General features: G+C 48.6%; 1 protein-coding gene across 2 annotated transcripts in view; it reads right to left on the bottom strand.

The window, feature by feature from the left end:
- Positions 1-20,275, bottom strand: part of LOC106611816 (testican-1) — a 332,029-nt gene that overhangs the window by 140,801 nt on the left and 170,953 nt on the right. The window lies entirely within an intron of this gene.

The following is a 20,275-nucleotide window of genomic DNA, read 5'->3' as shown; positions in this document are numbered from 1 at the left end:
TCCAAAAGAATAAAGAATGTCAAATTATGTCTATATACAGTGTTGTAATGATGTGTCTCCTTGTCTCTCTCTCTCTCTGTCTCTCTCTCTGTCTCTCTCTGTCTTCTTTTATTCTCTCTCACCATTTCCTTTTCTTCTCCCCTTCTGTCATCAGGTGTGTGATGCTAACAGTCTTATCATGTCTGCTGATCCTCATGATCCTCCACTAGACTGTTGTAACAGTGACTGGATCCGTGAAGCAAGGCTTAGGATCACAATCAGAGGCTTAGCTGATGACTACAACACCACAGTACCAGCACTGAAGGCCTTCATATACTGAGGATATCCATATTCACTATACTCACTAGGTCTTCCTCATTCTGTCTCTCTCTCGCTCTCTTGCAGTGCATGCTCTCTCTCTCTCTCCTCCACCTTAACTCCAATCTTAGGAACACACCTGAATCCATGCCATAACTACAGCGTCTCCTCCGCGCTAGGCTGCGAAGCCATCACGCACACCACACCTTCCAAACGCCAGGAAACTAAAACTCTGTCCTCTTCTTCCCTAACTTAGAAAAAAAACATGGGGTACTGCTAAAACAAACAGTGCATTAACCCTCCACCACAGAAAATAAGGGAGGGCTCTGTCCTAAATGATTTTCTTCCTATTTATATTTTCATGTTTAACAATAAATAAACAACAATGAGCAACAGTTAAATGTGCATTTTAAAGTGAGGCATGGGGAGGGGCTCTAGGCAGGGTTTGCCAGCACAGACAGTCTACGTGTTTTGAGTGTGGGGATTTGGGGCATAAGAGCTTTGCGTGCCCACATAAAGGCCGTAGACAATGTGAGGGTGCAAGCGCCAGTGGAGGAAATCGAGATCAACGTGCAGGGAGCAATGAGATGCAGACAGCAGAGGCTGGGTCAAGTCATGCATGGATGGTGGTGTAGATGAGGCTGGGTCTAGTCATGTTATGGATGGTGGTGTAGATGAGGCTGGGTCTAGTCATGCTATAGATGGTGGTGTAGATGAGGCTGGGTCTAGTCAGGCTACAGATGGTGGTGTAGATGAAGCTGGGTCTAGTCATGCTACAGATGGTGGTGTAGATGAGGCTGGGTCTAGTCATATCATGGATGGTGGTGTAGATGAGGCTGGGTCTAGTCATGCTAGAGATGGTGGTGTAGATGAGACAAGGTCTAGTCATGCTAGACATGGTGGTGTAGATGAGGCTGGGTCTAGTCGTATCATGGATGGTGGTGTAGATGAGGCTGGGTCTAGTCATATCATGGATGGTGGTGTAGATGAGGCTGGGTCTAGTCATATCATGGATGGTGGTGTAGATGAGGCTGGGTCTAGTCATGCTAGGGATGGTGGTGTAGATGAGACAAGGTCTAGTCATGCTAGAGATGGTGGTGTAGATGAGGCTGGGTCTAGTCATATCATGGATGGTGGTGTAGATGAGGCTGGGTCTAGTCATGCTACAGATGGTGGTGTAGATGAGGCTGGGTCTAGTCATGCTAGAGATGGTGGTGTAGATGAAGCTGGGTCTAGTCATGCATGGATAGTGGTGTAGATGAGGCTGGGTCTAGTCATATCATGGATGGTGGTGTAGATGAAGCTGGGTCTAGTCATGCTACAGATGGTGGTGTAGATGAGGCTGGGTCTAGTCAGGCTATGGATGGTGGTGTAGATGAAGCTGGGTCTAGTCATGCTAGAGATGGTGGTGTAGATGAGGCTGGGTCTAGTCAGGCTATGGATGGTGGTGTAGATGAAGCTGGGTCTAGTCATGCTAGAGATGGTGGTGTAGATGAGGCTGGGTCTAGTCATGCATGGATAGTGGTGTAGATGAGGCTGGGTCTAGTCATATCATGGATGGTGGTGTAGATGAGGCTGGGTCTAGTCATGTTATGGATGGTGGTGTAGATGAGGCTGGGTCTAGTCATGCTACAGATGGTGGTGTAGATGAGGCTGGGTCTAGTCATGTTATGGATGGTGGTGTAGATGAGGCTGGGTCTAGTCATGCTAGGGATGGTGGTGTAGATGAGACAAGGTCTAGTCATGCTAGAGATGGTGGTGTAGATGAGGCTGGGTCTAGTCATATCATGGATGGTGGTGTAGATGAGGCTGGGTCTAGTCATGCTACAGATGGTGGTGTAGATGAGGCTGGGTCTAGTCATGCTAGAGATGGTGGTGTAGATGAAGCTGGGTCTAGTCATGCATGGATAGTGGTGTAGATGAGGCTGGGTCTAGTCATATCATGGATGGTGGTGTAGATGAAGCTGGGTCTAGTCATGCTACAGATGGTGGTGTAGATGAGGCTGGGTCTAGTCAGGCTATGGATGGTGGTGTAGATGAGGCTGGGTCTAGTCATGCTAGAGATGGTGGTGTAGATGAGGCTGGGTCTAGTCAGGCTATGGATGGTGGTGTAGATGAGGCTGGGTCTAGTCATGCTAGAGATGGTGGTGTAGATGAGGCTGGGTCTAGTCATGCATGGATAGTGGTGTAGATGAGGCTGGGTCTAGTCATATCATGGATGGTGGTGTAGATGAGGCTGGGTCTAGTCATGTTATGGATGGTGGTGTAGATGAGGCTGGGTCTAGTCATGCTACAGATGGTGGTGTAGATGAGGCTGGGTCTAGTCATGTTATGGATGGTGGTGGAGATGAGGCTGGGTCTAGTCATGCTATAGATGGTGGTGTAGATGAGGCTGGGTCTAGTCAGGCTACAGATGGTGGTGTAGATGAAGCTGGGTCTAGTCATGCTAGAGATGGTGGTGTAGATGAGGCTGGGTCTAGTCATATCATGGATGGTGGTGTAGATGAGGCTGGGTCTAGTCATATCATGGATGGTGGTGTAGATGAGGCTGGGTCTAGTCATATCATGGATGGTGGTGTAGATGAGGCTGGGTCTAGTCATGCTAGAGATGGTGGTGTAGATGAGACAAGGTCTAGTCATGCTAGAGATGGTGGTGTAGATGAGGCTGGGTCTAGTCATATCATGGATGGTGGTGTAGATGAAGCTGGGTCTAGTCATGCTACAGATGGTGGTGTAGATGAGGCTGGGTCTAGTCAGGCTATGGATGGTGGTGTAGATGAAGCTGGGTCTAGTCATGCTAGAGATGGTGGTGTAGATGAGGCTGGGTCTAGTCATGCATGGATAGTGGTGTAGATGAGGCTGGGTCTAGTCATATCATGGATGGTGGTGTAGATGAGGCTGGGTCTAGTCATGCTAGAGATGGTGGTGTAGATGAGACAAGGTCTAGTCATGCTAGACATGGTGGTGTAGATGAGGCTGGGTCTCGTCGTATCATGGATGGTGGTGTAGATGAGGCTGGGTCTAGTCATATCATGGATGGTGGTGTAGATGAGGCTGGGTCTAGTCATATCATGGATGGTGGTGTAGATGAGGCTGGGTCTAGTCATGCTAGAGATGGTGGTGTAGATGAGACAAGGTCTAGTCATGCTAGAGATGGTGGTGTAGATGAGGCTGGGTCTAGTCATATCATGGATGGTGGTGTAGATGAGGCTGGGTCTAGTCATGCTACAGATGGTGGTGTAGATGAGGCTGGGTCTAGTCATGCTAGAGATGGTGGTGTAGATGAGGCTGGGTCTAGTCATGCATGGATAGTGGTGTAGATGAGGCTGGGTCTAGTCATATCATGGATGGTGGTGTAGATGAAGCTGGGTCTAGACATGCTACAGATGGTGGTGTAGATGAGGCTGGGTCTAGTCAGGCTATGGATGGTGGTGTAGATGAAGCTGGGTCTAGTCATGCTAGAGATGGTGGTGTAGATGGGGCTGGGTCTAGTCATGCATGGATAGTTGTGTAGATGAGGCTGGGTCTAGTCATATCATGGATGGTGGTGTAGATGAGGCTGGGTCCAGTCATGTTATGGATGGTGGTGTAGATGAGGCTGGGTCTAGTCAGGTTATGGATGGTGGTGTAGATGAGCCTGGGTCTAGTCGGGCTATGGATGGTGGTGTAGATGAGGCTGGGTCTAGTCATGCTATGGATGGTGGCGTAGATGAGGCTGGGTCTAGTCAGGTTACAGATGGTGGCGTAGATGAGGCTGGGTCTAGTCAGGTTACAGATGGTGGTGTAGATGAGGCTGGGTCTAGTCAGGTTATAGATGGTGGTGTAGATGAGGCTGGGTCTAGTTATGTTACGGATGGTGGTGTAGATGAGGCTGGGTCTAATCATGCTACAGATGGTGGTGTAGATGAGGCTGGGTCTAGTCATGCTAGAGATGGTGGTGTAGATGAGGCTGGGTCTAGTCATGCTACAGATGGTGGTGTAGATGAGGCTGGGTCTAGTCATGCTAGAGATGGTGGTGTAGATGAGGCTGGGTCTAGTCATGCTACAGATGGTGGTGTAGATGAGGCTGGGTCTAGTCAGGCTATAGATGGTGGTGTAGATGAGGCTGGGCCTAGTCATGTTACAGATGGTGGTGTAGATGAGGCTGGGTCTAGTCATGTTACAGATGGTGGTGTAGATGAGGCTGGGTCTAGTCATGCTACAGATGGTGGTGTAGATGAGGCTGGGTCTAGTCATGTTACAGATGGTGGTGTAGATGAGGCTGGGTCTAGTCAGGTTATGGATGGTGGTGTAGATGAGGCTAGGTCTAGTCATATCATGGATGGTGGTGTAGATGAGGCTGGGTCTAGTCATGTTACGGATGGTGGTGTAGATGAGGCTGGGTCTAGTCATGTTACAGATGGTGGTGTAGATGAGGATGGGTCTAGTCATGCTATGGATGGTGGTGTAGATGAGGCTGGGTCTAGTCAAGTTATGGATGGTGGTGTAGATGAGGCTGGGTCTAGTCATGCTACAGATGGTGGTGTAGATGAGGCTGGGTCTAGTCATGCTACAGATGGTGGTGTAGATGAGGCTGGGCCTAGTCAGGCTAGAGATGGTGGTGTAGATGAGGCTGGGTCTAGTCATGTTATGGATGGTGGTGTAGATGAGGCTGGGTCTAGTCATGCTACAGATGGTGGTGTAGATGAGGCTGGGTCTAGTCATATCATGGATGGTGGTGTAGATGAGGCTGGATCTAGTCATGCTACAGATGGTGGTGTAGATGAGGCTGGGTCTAGTCATGTTATGGATGGTGGTGGAGATGAGGCTGGGTCTAGTCATGCTATAGATGGTGGTGTAGATGAGGCTGGGTCTAGTCAGGCTACAGATGGTGGTGTAGATGAAGCTGGGTCTAGTCATGCTACAGATGGTGGTGTAGATGAGGCTGGGTCTAGTCATATCATGGATGGTGGTGTAGATGAGGCTGGGTCTAGTCATGCTAGAGATGGTGGTGTAGATGAGACAAGGTCTAGTCATGCTAGAGATGGTGGTGTAGATGAGGCTGGGTCTAGTCGTATCATGGATGGTGGTGTAGATGAGGCTGGGTCTAGTCATATCATGGATGGTGGTGTAGATGAGGCTGGGTCTAGTCATATCATGGATGGTGGTGTAGATGAGGCTGGGTCTAGTCATGCTAGAGATGGTGGTGTAGATGGGACCAGGTCTAGTCATGCTAGAGATGGTGGTGTAGATGAGGCTGGGTCTAGTCATTTCATGGATGGTGGTGTAGATGAGGCTGGGTCTAGTCATGCTACAGATGGTGGTGTAGATGAGGCTGGGTCTAGTCATGCTAGAGATGGTGGTGTAGATGAGGCTGGGTCTAGTCATGCATGGATAGTGGTGTAGATGAGGCTGGGTCTAGTCATATCATGGATGGTGGTGTAGATGAAGCTGGGTCTAGTCATGCTACAGATGGTGGTGTAGATGAGGCTGGGTCTAGTCAGGCTATGGATGGTGGTGTAGATGAAGCTGGGTCTAGTCATGCTAGAGATGGTGGTGTAGATGAGGCTGGGTCTAGTCATGCATGGATAGTGGTGTAGATGAGGCTGGGTCTAGTCATATCATGGATGGTGGTGTAGATGAGGCTGGGTCTAGTCATGCTAGAGATGGTGGTGTAGATGAGGCTGGGTCTAGTCATATCATGGATGGTGGTGTAGATGAGGCTGGGTCTAGTCATATCATGGATGGTGGTGTAGATGAGGCTGGGTCTAGTCATGCTAGAGATGGTGGTGTAGATGAGACAAGGTCTAGTCATGCTAGAGATGGTGGTGTAGATGAGGCTGGGTCTAGTCATATCATGGATGGTGGTGTAGATGAGTCTGGGTCTAGTCATGCTACAGATGGTGGTGTAGATGAGGCTGGGTCTAGTCATGCTAGAGATGGTGGTGTAGATGAGGCTGGGTCTAGTCATGCATGGATAGTGGTGTCGATGAGGCTGGGTCTAGTCATATCATGGATGGTGGTGTAGATGAAGCTGGGTCTAGTCATGCTACAGATGGGGGTGTAGATGAGGCTGGGTCTAGTCAGGCTACAGATGGTGGTGTAGATGAAGCTGGGTATAGTCATGCTAGAGATGGTGGTGTAGATGAGGCTGGCTCTAGTCATGCATGGATAGTGGTGTAGATGAGGCTGGGTCTAGTCATATCATGGATGGTGGTGTAGATGAGGCTGGATCTAGTCATGTTATGGATGGTGGTGTAGATGAGGCTGGGTCTAGTCAGGTTATGGATGGTGGTGTAGATGAGGCTGGGTCTAGTCAGGCTATGGATGGTGGTGTAGATGAGGCTGGGTCTAGTCATGCTATGGATGGTGGCGTAGATGAGGCTGGGTCTAGTCAGGTTACAGATGGTGGCGTAGATGAGGCTGGGTCTAGTCAGGTTACAGATGGTGGTGTAGATGAGGCTGGGTCTAGTCAGGTTATAGATGGTGGTGTAGATGAGGCTGGGTCTAGTCATGTTACGGATGGTGGTGTAGATGAGGCTGGGTCTAATCATGCTACAGATGGTGGTGTAGATGAGGCTGGGTCTAGTCATGCTAGAGATGGTGGTGTAGATGAGGCTGGGTCTAGTCATGCTACAGATGGTGGTGTAGATGAGGTTGGGTCTAGTCATGCTAGAGATGGTGGTGTAGATGAGGCTGGGTCTAGTCATGCTACAGATGGTGGTGTAGGTGAGGCTGGGTCTAGTCATGCTACAGATGGTGGTGTAGATGAGGCTGGGTCTAGTCATGCTACAGATGGTGGTGTAGATGAGGCTGGGTCTAGTCATGCTACAGATGGTGGTGTAGCTGAGGCTGGGTCTAGTCATGCTAGAGATGGTCGTGTAGATGAGGCTGGGTCTAGTCATGCTACAGATGGTGGTGTAGATGAGGCTGGGTCTAGTCATGCTACAGATGGTGGTGTAGATGAGGCTGGGTCTAGTCATGCTAGAGATGGTGGTGTAGATGAGGCTGGGTCTAGTCATGCTACAGATGGTGGTGTAGATGAGGCTGGGTCTAGTCAGGCTATAGATGGTGGTGTAGATGAGGCTGGGTCTAGTCAGGCTATAGATGGTGGTGTAGATGAGGCTGGGTCTAGTCATGCTACAGATGGTGGTGTAGATGAGGCTGGGTCTAGTCATGTTATGGATGGTGGTGTAGATGAGGCTGGGTCTAGTCAGGCTATAGATGGTGGTGTAGATGAGGCTGGGCCTAGTCATGTTACAGATGGTGGTGTAGATGAGGCTGGGTCTAGTCAGGTTATGGATGGTGGTGTAGATGAGGCTAGGTCTAGTCATATCATGGATGGTGGTGTAGATGAGGCTGGGTCTAGTCATGTTATGGATGGTGGTGTAGATGAGGCTGGGTCTTGTCATGTTACAGATGGTGGTGTAGATGAGGCTGGGTCTAGTCATATCATGGATGGTGGTGTAGATGAGGCTGGGTCTAGTCATGCTACAGATGGTGGTGTAGATGAGGCTGGGTCTAGTCATGCTACAGATGGTGGTGTAGATGAGGATGGGTCTAGTCATGCTATGGATGGTGGTGTAGATGAGGCTGGGTCTAGTCAAGTTATGGATGGTGGTGTAGATGAGGCTGGGTCTAGTCATGCTACAGATGGTGGTGTAGATGAGGCTGGGTCTAGTCATGCTACAGATGGTGGTGTAGATGAGGCTGGGCCTAGTCAGGCTAGAGATGGTGGTGTAGATGAGGCTGGGTCTAGTCATGTTATGGATGGTGGTGTAGATGAGGCTGGGTCTAGTCATGCTACAGATGGTGGTGTAGATGAGGCTGGGTCTAGTCATATCATGGATGGTGGTGTAGATGAGGCTGGATCTAGTCATGCTACAGATGGTGGTGTAGATGAGGCTGGGTCTAGTCATGTTATGGATGGTGGTGTAGATGAGGCTGGGTCTAGTCATGCTATAGATGGTGGTGTAGATGAGGCTGGGTCTAGTCAGGCTACAGATGGTGGTGTAGATGAAGCTGGGTCTAGTCATGCTACAGATGGTGGTGTAGATGAGGCTGGGTCTAGTCATATCATGGATGGTGGTGTAGATGAGGCTGGGTCTAGTCATGCTAGAGATGGTGGTGTAGATGAGACAAGGTCTAGTCATGCTAGAGATGGTGGTGTAGATGAGGCTGGGTCTAGTCGTATCATGGATGGTGGTGTAGATGAGGCTGGGTCTAGTCATATCATGGATGGTGGTGTAGATGAGGCTGGGTCTAGTCATATCATGGATGGTGGTGTAGATGAGGCTGGGTCTAGTCATGCTAGAGATGGTGGTGTAGATGAGACAAGGTCTAGTCATGCTAGAGATGGTGGTGTAGATGAGGCTGGGTCTAGTCATTTCATGGATGGTGGTGTAGATGAGGCCGGGTCTAGTCATGCTACAGATGGTGGTGTAGATGAGGCTGGGTCTAGTCATGCTAGAGATGGTGGTGTAGATGAGGCTGGGTCTAGTCATGCATGGATAGTGGTGTAGATGAGGCTGGGTCTAGTCATATCATGGATGGTGGTGTAGATGAAGCTGGGTCTAGTCATGCTACAGATGGTGGTGTAGATGAGGCTGGGTCTAGTCAGGCTATGGATGGTGGTGTAGATGAAGCTGGGTCTAGTCATGCTAGAGATGGTGGTGTAGATGAGGCTGGGTCTAGTCATGCATGGATAGTGGTGTACATGAGGCTGGGTCTAGTCATATCATGGATGGTGGTGTAGATGAGGCTGGGTCTAGTCATGCTAGAGATGGTGGTGTAGATGAGGCTGGGTCTAGTCATATCATGGATGGTGGTGTAGATGAGGCTGGGTCTAGTCATATCATGGATGGTGGTGTAGATGAGGCTGGGTCTAGTCATGCTAGAGATGGTGGTGTAGATGAGACAAAGGTCTAGTCATGCTAGAGATGGTGGTGTAGATGAGGCTGGGTCTAGTCATATCATGGATGGTGGTGTAGATGAGTCTGGGTCTAGTCATGCTACAGATGGTGGTGTAGATGAGGCTGGGTCTAGTCATGCTAGAGATGGTGGTGTAGATGAGGCTGGGTCTAGTCATGCATGGATAGTGGTGTCGATGAGGCTGGGTCTAGTCATATCATGGATGGTGGTGTAGATGAAGCTGGGTCTAGTCATGCTACAGATGGTGGTGTAGATGAGGCTGGGTCTAGTCAGGCTACAGATGGTGGTGTAGATGAAGCTGGGTATAGTCATGCTAGAGATGGTGGTGTAGATGAGGCTGGCTCTAGTCATGCATGGATAGTGGTGTAGATGAGGCTGGGTCTAGTCATATCATGGATGGTGGTGTAGATGAGGCTGGATCTAGTCATGTTATGGATGGTGGTGTAGATGAGGCTGGGTCTAGTCAGGTTATGGATGGTGGTGTAGATGAGGCTGGGTCTAGTCAGGCTATGGATGGTGGTGTAGATGAAGCTGGGTCTAGTCATGCTATGGATGGTGGCGTAGATGAGGCTGGGTCTAGTCAGGTTACAGATGGTGGCGTAGATGAGGCTGGGTCTAGTCAGGTTACAGATGGTGGTGTAGATGAGGCTGTGTCTAGTCAGGTTATAGATGGTGGTGTAGATGAGGCTGGGTCTAGTCATGTTACGGATGGTGGTGTAGATGAGGCTGGGTCTAATCATGCTACAGATGGTGGTGTAGATGAGGCTGGGTCTAGTCATGCTAGAGATGGTGGTGTAGATGAGGCTGGGTCTAGTCATGCTACAGATGGTGGTGTAGATGAGGTTGGGTCTAGTCATGCTATGGATGGTGGTGTAGATGAGGCTGGGTCTAGTCATGCTACAGATGGTGGTGTAGGTGAGGCTGGGTCTAGTCATGCTACAGATGGTGGTGTAGATGAGGCTGGGTCTAGTCATGCTACAGATGGTGGTGTAGGTGAGGCTGGGTCTAGTCATGCTACAGATGGTGGTGTAGCTGAGACTGGGTCTAGTCATGCTAGAGATGGTCGTGTAGATGAGGCTGGGTCTAGTCATGCTACAGATGGTGGTGTAGATGATGCTGGGTCTAGTCATGCTACAGATGGTGGTGTAGATGAGGCTGGGTCTAGTCATGCTAGAGATGGTGGTGTAGATGAGGCTGGGTCTAGTCATGCTACAGATGGTGGTGTAGATGAGGCTGGGTCTAGTCAGGCTATAGATGGTGGTGTAGATGAGGCTGGGTCTAGTCAGGCTATAGATGGTGGTGTAGATGAGGCTGGGTCTAGTCATGCTACAGATGGTGGTGTAGATGAGGCTGGGTCTAGTCATGTTATGGATGGTGGTGTAGATGAGGCTGGGTCTAGTCAGGCTATAGATGGAGGTGTAGATGAGGCTGGGCCTAGTCATGTTACAGATGGTGGTGTAGATGAGGCTGGGTCTAGTCAGGTTATGGATGGTGGTGTAGATGAGGCTAGGTCTAGTCATATCATGGATGGTGGTGTAGATGAGGCTGGGTCTAGTCATGTTATGGATGGTGGTGTAGATGAGGCTGGGTCTTGTCATGTTACAGATGGTGGTGTAGATGAGGCTGGGTCTAGTCATATCATGGATGGTGGTGTAGATGAGGCTGGGTCTAGTCATGCTACAGATGGTGGTGTAGATGAGGCTGGGTCTAGTCATGCTACAGATGGTGGTGTAGGTGAGGCTGGGTCTAGTCATGCTACAGATGGTGGTGTAGATGAGACTGGGTCTAGTCATGCTAGAGATGGTGGTGTAGATGAGGCTGGGTCTAGTCATGCTACAGATGGTGGTGTAGATGAGGCTGGGTCTAGTCAGGCTATAGATGGTGGTGTAGATGAGGCTGGGCCTAGTCATGTTACAGATGATGGTGTAGATGAGGCTGGGTCTAGTCATGTTACAGATGGTGGTGTAGATGAGGCTGGGTCTAGTCATGCTACAGATGGTGTTGTAGATGAGGCTGGGTCTAGTCATGTTATGGATGGTGGTGTAGATGAGGCTGGGTCTAGTCAGGCTATAGATGGTGGTGTAGATGAGGCTGGGTCTAGTCAGGCTATAGATGGTGGTGTAGATGAGGCTGGGTCTAGTCATGCTACAGATGGTGGTGTAGATGAGGCTGGGTCTAGTCATGTTATGGATGGTGGTGTAGATGAGGCTGGGTCTAGTCAGGCTATAGATGGTGGTGTAGATGAGGCTGGGCCTAGTCATGTTACAGATGGTGGTGTAGATGAGGCTGGGTCTAGTCAGGTTATGGATGGTGGTGTAGATGAGGCTAGGTCTAGTCATATCATGGATGGTGGTGTAGATGAGGCTGGGTCTAGTCATGTTATGGATGGTGGTGTAGATGAGGCTGGGTCTTGTCATGTTACAGATGGTGGTGTAGATGAGGCTGGGTCTAGTCATATCATGGATGGTGGTGTAGATGAGGCTGGGTCTAGTCATGCTACAGATGGTGGTGTAGATGAGGCTGGGTCTAGTCATGCTACAGATGGTGGTGTAGGTGAGGCTGGGTCTAGTCATGCTACAGATGGTGGTGTAGATGAGGCTGGGTCTAGTCATGCTACAGATGGTGGTGTAGATGAGGCTGGGTCTAGTCATGCTACAGATGGTGGTGTAGATGAGGCTGGGTCTAGTCATGCTAGAGATGGTGGTGTAGATGAGGCTGGGTCTAGTCATGCTAGAGATGGTGGTGTAGATGAGGCTGGGTCTAGTCAGGCTATAGATGGCGGTGTAGATAAGGCTGGGCCTAGTCATGTTACATATGGGGGTTAGATGAGGCTGGGTCTAGTCATGTTACAGATGGTGGTGTAGTTGAGGCTGGGTCTAGTCATGCTACAGATGGTGGTGTAGATGAGGCTGGGTCTAGTCATGTTATGGATGGTGGTGTAGATGAGGATGGGTCTAGTCAGGCTATAGATGGCGGTGTAGATGAGGCTGGGCCTAGTAATGTTACAGATGGTGGTGTAGATGAGGCTGGGTCTAGTCAGGTTATGGATGGTGGTGTAGATGAGGCTAGGTCTAGTCATATCATGGATGGTGGTGTAGATGAGGCTGGGTCTAGTCATGTTATGGATGGTGGTGTAGATGAGGCTGGGTCTTGTCATGTTACAGATGGTGGTGTAGATGAGGCTGGGTCTAGTCATATCATGGATGGTGGTGTAGATGAGGCTGGGTCTAGTCATGCTACAGATGGTGGTGTAGATGAGGCTGAGATTAGTCATATCATGGATGGTGGTGTAGATGAGGCTGGGTCTAGTCATGCTACAGATGGTGGTGTAGATGAGACTGGGTCTAGTCAGGCTATGGATGGTGGTGTAGATGAGACTGAGACTAGTCATATCATGGATGGTGGTGTAGATGAGGCTGGGTCTAGTCATATCATAGATGGTGGTGTAGATGAGGCTGGGTCTAGTCATATCATGGATGGTGGTGTAGATGAGGCTGGGTATAGTCATATCATGGATGGTGGTGTAGATGAGGCTGGGTCTAGTCATGTTACAGATGGTGGTGTAGATGAGGCTGGGTCTAGTCATATCATGGATGGTGGTGTAGGTGAGGCTGGGTCTAGTCATATCATGGATGTTGATATAGATGAGGCTGGGTCTAGTCATATCATGGATGGTGGTGTAGGTGAGGCTGGGTCTAGTCATATCATGGATGGTGATATAGATGAGGCTGGGTCTAGTCATATCATGGATGGTGGTGTAGGTGAGGCTGGGTCTAGTCATATCATGGATGGTGGTGTAGATGGTGCGGGGCCTAGTCAGGTTATGCTAGTGGATGAGGAGAGTATAGTGGGGAAGGGTAAGCGACTGGGGGGAGGAGGACTGTGTCATGCGGAAGAGGAAAAAGGGGGAGAAGAAAGGAGTTGGGAGGGGAGAGGTTGGTGTGGTCACAGGCACTAAGGAACCTTTGCCTGGTGCTGAGGGGGAGGCCTCGACTAGAGAGAAAGGGCAGGTGGTCAGGATGGGCGATGGAGATGAGGAGGAGGAAGGTGAGTCTGAGGAAGAAGACGATGAGGAGGATTTATTTTCAATTGGTCCAGAGCTGACTGGAAAAAAAGGGAGAGAGGTCAAAGAATACGGTGAAAGGGGCAAGTGTACTGAGACATGGGGCAAATGTTAGTGCAGGGGTGGCAGTCCTTTTTGTACCTGGTCTGTCTGTAAAAATGTTCTCCTCAAAGGAGGTGTGTAGTGGTAGACTGCTTGTAGTAAAAGCAGAAATTAACAACAGGGGTTTTGTCTTTATAAATGTGTATGCCCCTAACACAGGGAGAGAGAGCGGACTTCTATTGTGTCTAGACAGGAACTCTCACAAGTAGCGCCTGAGGAGACGCTGGTGGTCGGCGGGGCCTGGAACTGCACAATGGATTTTACTTAAGACAGAAATGGAGAGGAGCCTCATTCAGGCTCAGTGGGAGTGTTAAGGGACGTCATTAAGCAGTTCGACCTAGTGGATGTTTGGAGAACAAGACGGTATACGTGGGTGAAGGTTTTTGGGGCTAGGGTGAGTGCAGCCCGGCTTGATCGGTTTTACATGTCTAGGAATCAGAGCAACAGGTTGTTGGGCGCTACCATTCTCCCGGTGGGGTTTTCGGATCATCACATAACCACGGCTCGGCTGTACATCTCACCAGGGCCTCGGCAGGCATCCTATTGGAAGTTTAATATAAAGCTCTTACAAGATGCCACCTTTTGCTCAGGTTTCCAGACCTTTTGGGAAAGGTGGGGGCAGCGAAGTGAGGAGTATGAGTCTTTGAGTCAATAGTGGGATGTGGGAAAAGTCCAAATTTGGGTTTTCTGTCAACAGTATTAGCTCTCTCATCCTCAGAGGCTAGGAGAGTTTTAGGGGAACTCGAGTGTCGTATTAGTGAGATGGAGGTAGAGCTGGTGGGGCAAGGCAATGTAGGACTCCAGGCTAATTTAGCTGAGTTATGTAGGGACCTGTGCAGTTTTTTCCAGGTTAAAGCAAAGGGAGCACTTGTAAGAGCTACGTTCTCCATGCTCAAGGAGATGGATGCTCCCAACTCCTTCTTATTTGGTTTGGAAAGACAGAGCGGTGAAGCCAAGGGTATGCATTGTTTATGGCTTTCGGATGGGCGGGTGACCTCTGTGGTGGGTGAGATGCGCGAGCAGACTGTGGAGTTTTATACTGAGTTGTATAGGGCAGAACTGTGTGATCCTATGTGTGCTCAGGTCTTATTCGCAGGACTCCCTAAGCTCTCTCTGGCACAGAGATGAAATGGACATTCCCCTGTTGTCCCATGAACTGGCAGAGGCCGTACCCCAGATTTTCCCTGGCCATGCACCGGGGGTCGATGGACTCCCAGTGGAGTTTTAAAAACAATTCTGGGGAATAATTGGACTGGATTTCTTTTGCATGTTGCGTGAGTGCATTGGGGTACCATAAGACAGACCACATATATGACAAACCACATCTGCTCTGTGCAGACTACAAGATATTTGCCAAGGTCGCTAATAGACTGAAATCCCATCTGGACTCAATAGTACAAAAGGACCAGACATATTGTGTACTGGGACGCTCAATCACGGACAACTTGTTCTTAATTAGGGACATGTTGGACTTGTCGAGAGGTTCTAATGTGAACTTTGGACTGGTCTCTTTAGATCAAGAGAAGGCTTTTGATAGAGTGGACCATGAGTATCTGTTTAATGTGATGTCTGTGTTTGGGTTTGGGAAGAGTTTTTTAACATGTGTGAAGCTGTTGTATGTTGGGGCATCATGTATGGTTAAGGTGGGAGGGGGGCTCAGTAGGCCAGTCTGGGTGAGACAGGGCATTAGAACTGGGAGGGGCTGTCAATCATCAACCTGGTGGCATTTTCCCTGGGACATAAACTGGCTGTCCGCAACCCCCCCGCCTGTCTGCTCGCAGACCTGCAACGCAAGCTGGTGGACTTCTGGTCGGGCCATCACTGGCTGAGGGCGGCAGTGTTGTACATGACCGTTCACAAAGGAGGACAGGGCCTGGTGGAACTGGAGAGCAGGGTAGCTGCTTTCAGACTAAAGGCGGTGCAGAGACTGCTGTACCATACTGATGTTGGCTGTTGGGAACCAGCATGCACGCTGCTGAGGAGAGCTGGTCGGATTAAGGTTGGACCGGCAGCTGTTCCTCATGAAGCTGGAGAGGCTGAGTACAGCAGGTCTCTCTGATTTTTACTCTGCGGTACTGAAGGCCTGGCAGCTGCTAAGGCCCGCATGAGAAGGGTGTGTGGAGCCTGGGCTGTGGGAGGAGCCTATCTTCCACAACCCAGCCATTCCTTTGAGATCGTTCCATTCGGCCACCCTGCAGAGGCAACTGATGGCAGGGGGTGTACTAAGGCTGGGTGACCTGCGACTGCTGGGAGAGGTGGGTTGGAAAACCCCGGAAGTCCTGGCACAACAAACAGGAATAAAGTCTCTTAGGCTGCTGGAGAGATTCCTGGAGGAGGTCCAGGAGGCACTGTCTGAGCCGGTAAGGGGGATGTTTGAGCGGCCAAAGGGAGAGGGGCCACCATGTTTCCGCCACTGCAGGTGACGCCAGAGACTGGAGACTGGCAAAGGGGGTCTGAAGGACTTGTTAGATTTTAACACTCCGAGCCTGAGGGAGTTTGGGGGAGTGGGAGGTAAAGCCCTCTACAAACTCTGCATTAAGGTACAGAACATTAGGAACCTAACAGAGAGTATGGTGGGTTTTAGATGGAGGGGCCTCTACAAACCCCCAGTACCAAAGAGGTCAGGGAACCTCCAGTGGAGGGTTCTACATGGAGCCCCGGCCACTAACAGCTGGCTGGCACGGGTTGAACCGGGAGTCAGGCAGGGGTGTCCTTTCTGTGTTATGAAAGAAACTGTGATTCATGTGTTTTCTGTGTGCACCAGGTTAATGTCACTAATGTCTCTGTTGGAATGTCTGTGTGAGAGGTTGGGGGAGGTTTTTACTGTCAGGATGTTTATAATGGGATACAAATATTCAAATAAGGAGAAATGTGTTTTGTTGAATTTTCTGTTTGCTCAGGCAAAGTTGTCTATCTGGCTAACAGACCCTTTACTATTATTTAATGGGATGGTCTCTGTGTGTCTTATGGTGGAATTTGAGTACTATAGAATGATAAAAAGTGTGGAGATGTTTCAGGAGATATGGTGTGTTGGGGGGGCTGTCTGTATAGCTGGGGAAGATGTTTCAGGAGATATGGTGTGATGGGGGGCTGTCTGTATAGCTGGGGAAGATGTTTCAGGAGATATGGTGTGTCAGGGGGGCTGTCTGTATAGCTGGGGAAGATGTTTCAGGAGATATGGTGTGTCAGGGGGCTGTCTGTATAGCTGGGGAAGATGTTTCAGGAGATATGGTGTGTCAGGGGGGCTGTCTGTATAGCTGGGGAAGATGTTTCAGGAGATATGGTGTGTTGGGGGGCTGTCTGTATAGCTGGGGAAGATGTTTCAGGAGATATGGTGTGTCAGGGGGCTGTCTGTATAGCTGGGGAAGATGTTTCAGGAGATATGGTTTGTTGGGGGGGCTGTCTGTATAGCTGGGGAAGATGTTTCAGGAGATATGGTGTGTCAGGGGGGCTGTCTGTATAGCTGGGGAAGATGTTTCAGGAGATATGGTGTGTCAGGGGGGCTGTCTGTATAGCTGGGGAAGATGTTTCAGGAGATATGATGTGTTGGGGGGGCTGTCTGTATAGCTGGGGAAGATGTTTCAGGAGATATGGTGTGTCAGGGGGCTGTCTGTATAGCTGGGGAAGATGTTTCAGGAAATATGGTGTGTCAGGGGGGCTGTCTGTATAGCTGGGGAAGATGTTTCAGGAGATATGGTGTGTCAGGGGGGCTGTCTGTATAGCTGGGGAAGATGTTTCAGGAGATATGGTGTGTCAGGTGGGCTGTCTGTATAGCTGGGGAAGATGTTTCAGGAGATATGGTGTGTCAGGGGGCTGTCTGTATAGCTGGGGAAGATGTTTCAGGAGATATGGTGTGTCAGGGGGGCTGTCTGTATAGCTGGGGAAGATGTTTCAGGAGATATGGTGTGTCGGGGGGGCTGAAGGTATAGCTGGGGAAGATGTTTCAGGAGATATGGTGTGTTGGGGGGGCTGTCTGTATAGCTGGGGAAGATGTTTCAGGAGATATGGTGTGTCAGGGGGGCTGTCTGTATAGCTGGGGAAGATGTTTCAGGAGATATGGTGTGTCAGGGGGCTGTCTGTATAGCTGGGGAAGATGTTTCAGGAGATATGGTGTGTCAGGGGGGCTGTCTGTATAGCTGGGGAAGATGTTTCAGGAGATATGGTGTGTCAGGGGGGCTGTCTGTATAGCTGGGGAAGATGTTTCAGGAGATATGGTGTGTCAGGGGGGTTGTCTGTATAGCTGGGGAAGATGTTTTGGATATATGGTTGTAGAAGTGATGAGGTTTTGGTTATTGTGATGTGTGATGTTGGTTTGTATCATGGGGTAGAGGGCAAGGTGAGTATGGTACATGTATGCAGTACAGGATATATTTTTATTTGTATTTTAAGGGGGGGGGTGATGAGGTTTTAATGAGAATGTTTCATTAAAGAAATACAAAAAGTCAAAAGTCTCTCTCTCAATTCAATTCAATTAAAGGGCTTTATTGACATGGGAAACATATGTTAACATTGCCAAAGCAAGTGAAGTAGATAATAAACAAAAGTGAAATAAACAATAAACATGAACAGTAACCACTAAACTCACAGAAGTTCCAAAATAATCAAGAATAAAGACACATATCCTGTCTTCTCTTGAGAACCAGGTCTGCCTACGGTGGCCTTTCTCAATAGCAAGGCTATGCTCACTGAATCTGTACATAGTCAAAGCTTTCCTTAAGTTTGGGTCAGTCACAGTGGTCAGGTATTCTGCCACTGTGTGCTCTCTGTTTAGGGCCAAATAGCATTCTAGTTTGTTCAGTTTTTTTGTTAATTCTTTCCAATTTATATTATTTTTGTCTACCTGAGATTTACTGTCAAGGCCCAGGTCTGACAGAATCTGTGCAGAAGATCTAGGTGCTGCTGTAGGCCCTCTTTGGTTGGTGACAGAAGCACCAGATCATCAGCAAACAGTAGACATTTGACTTCAGATTCTAGTAGGGTTAGGCCGGGTGCTGCAGACTGTTCTAGTGCCCTTGCTAATTCGTTGATATGTATGTTGAAGAGAGTGGGGCTTAAGCTGCATCCCTGTCTCACCCCCCGGTCCCTGTGGAAAGAAATGTTTTTTTTTTGTTGCCAATTTTAATCGCACACTTGTTGTTTGTGTAAATGGATTTTATAATGTTGTGTATGAATATGTGGTCTGTCATATGGTAATTTGGTAAAAAGCCAATTTGACATTTGCTCACTACATTGTTTTCGCTGAGGAAATGTATGAGTCTGCTGTTAATGACAATGCTGAGGATTTTCCCAAGGTTGCGGTTGACGCATATCCTACGGTAGTTATTGGGGTCAAATTTGTCTCCACTTTTGAGAATTGGGGTTATTAGTCCTTGGATCAAAATATTGGGGAAGATGCCAGAGCTGTGGATGATGTTAAAGAGCTTAAGTATAGCCAATTGGAATTTGTGGTCTGTATACTTAAACATTTCATTGATGATACCATCAGCCCCACAAGCCTTTTTGGGTTGGAGGGTTTGTATTTTGTCCTGTAGTTCATTCAATGTAATTGCAGAATCCAGTGGGATCTGGTAGTCTTTAATAGTTGATTCTAAGATTTGTATTTGATCATGTATTTGCTGTTTGTTATTTGTTATAGAGCTAAAAAGATTGGATAAGTGGTTTATCCATACTTCTCCCTTTTGGACAGATAACATTTCGTGTTGTTGTTTGTTTCGAGTTTTCCAATTTTACCAGAAGTGGTTAAATTCTATGGATTCTTCAATTATATGAGCTGATTTCTGACGTGCTGTTCCTTCTTTTTCCGTAGTGTATGTCTGTATTGTTTTAGTGATTCACCATAGTGAAGGTGTAGGCTCAGGTTTTCTGGGTCTCTATGTTTTTGGTTGGATAGGTTTCTCATTTTATTTCTTAGGTTTTTGCATTCTTCATCAAACCATTTGTCATTGTTGTTAATTTTCATAGGTTGTCTCCTTGACATTTTTAGATTTGATAGGGAAGCTGAGAGGTCAAATATACTGTTTAGGTTTTCTACTGCCATGTTTACACCTTCACTATTACAGTGAAGCCTTTTGTCCAGGAAATTGTCTAGAAGGGATTTAATTTGTTGTTGCCTAATAGTTTTTTGGTAGATTTCCACACTACTTCCATCGATAGTATTTCTTAATATTATTCATTCAGTTCCTTTGGCTTTGATGCCTCATGATTGAGCATAGCTCTGTTCAAGTAGAGTGTGATTTTGCTTTGATCTGATAAGGGTGTCAGTGGGCTGACTGTGAACGCTCTAAGAGACTCTTGGTTGAGGTCAGTGATAAAGTAGTCTACAGTACTACTGCCAAGAATTGAGCTATAGGTGTACCTATCATAGGACTCCCATCAAAGCCTACCATTGACTATGTACATGCCCAGCGTTCGACAGAGCTGCAGGAGTTGTGACCCGTTTTTGTTGGTTATGTTGTCGCTGTTGTGTCTAGGGGGGCATATGGGGGAGGGAATGCTGTCACCTCCAGGTAGATGTTTGTTCCCCTGTGTGCTGAGGGTGTCGGGTTCTTGTCCAGTTCTGGCATTTAGGTCACTACAGACTAGTACATGTCCCTGGGCCTGGAAATTGTTGATCTCCCCCTCTAGGATGGAGAAGCTATCATCGTTAAAGTATGGGGATTATGTTGGGGGGATATAGGTAGCACACATGAGGACATGTTTCTCTGTTGAAATAATTTCCTTATTAAATTCTAGCCAGATGTAGAATGTTCCTGTTTTGACTAATTTAATAGAGTGGGTTAGGTCTGCTCTATACCACCTTGGGTGGGTGTATTAGTGGGGGTTGGGCCTGTAGCTCACGGCCTGGGCATATGTCCTGCTGTCATGCTGAGGTCCTTGCCGTAGGGGCGGGGGCATGCGGTTGGC

Source organism: Salmo salar, chromosome ssa09 (genome assembly GCF_905237065.1).
Source record: "Salmo salar chromosome ssa09, Ssal_v3.1, whole genome shotgun sequence".
In the NCBI taxonomy this organism is placed as follows: domain Eukaryota; kingdom Metazoa; phylum Chordata; class Actinopteri; order Salmoniformes; family Salmonidae; genus Salmo; species Salmo salar.
This window is presented reverse-complemented; position numbering and strand designations above follow the sequence as displayed.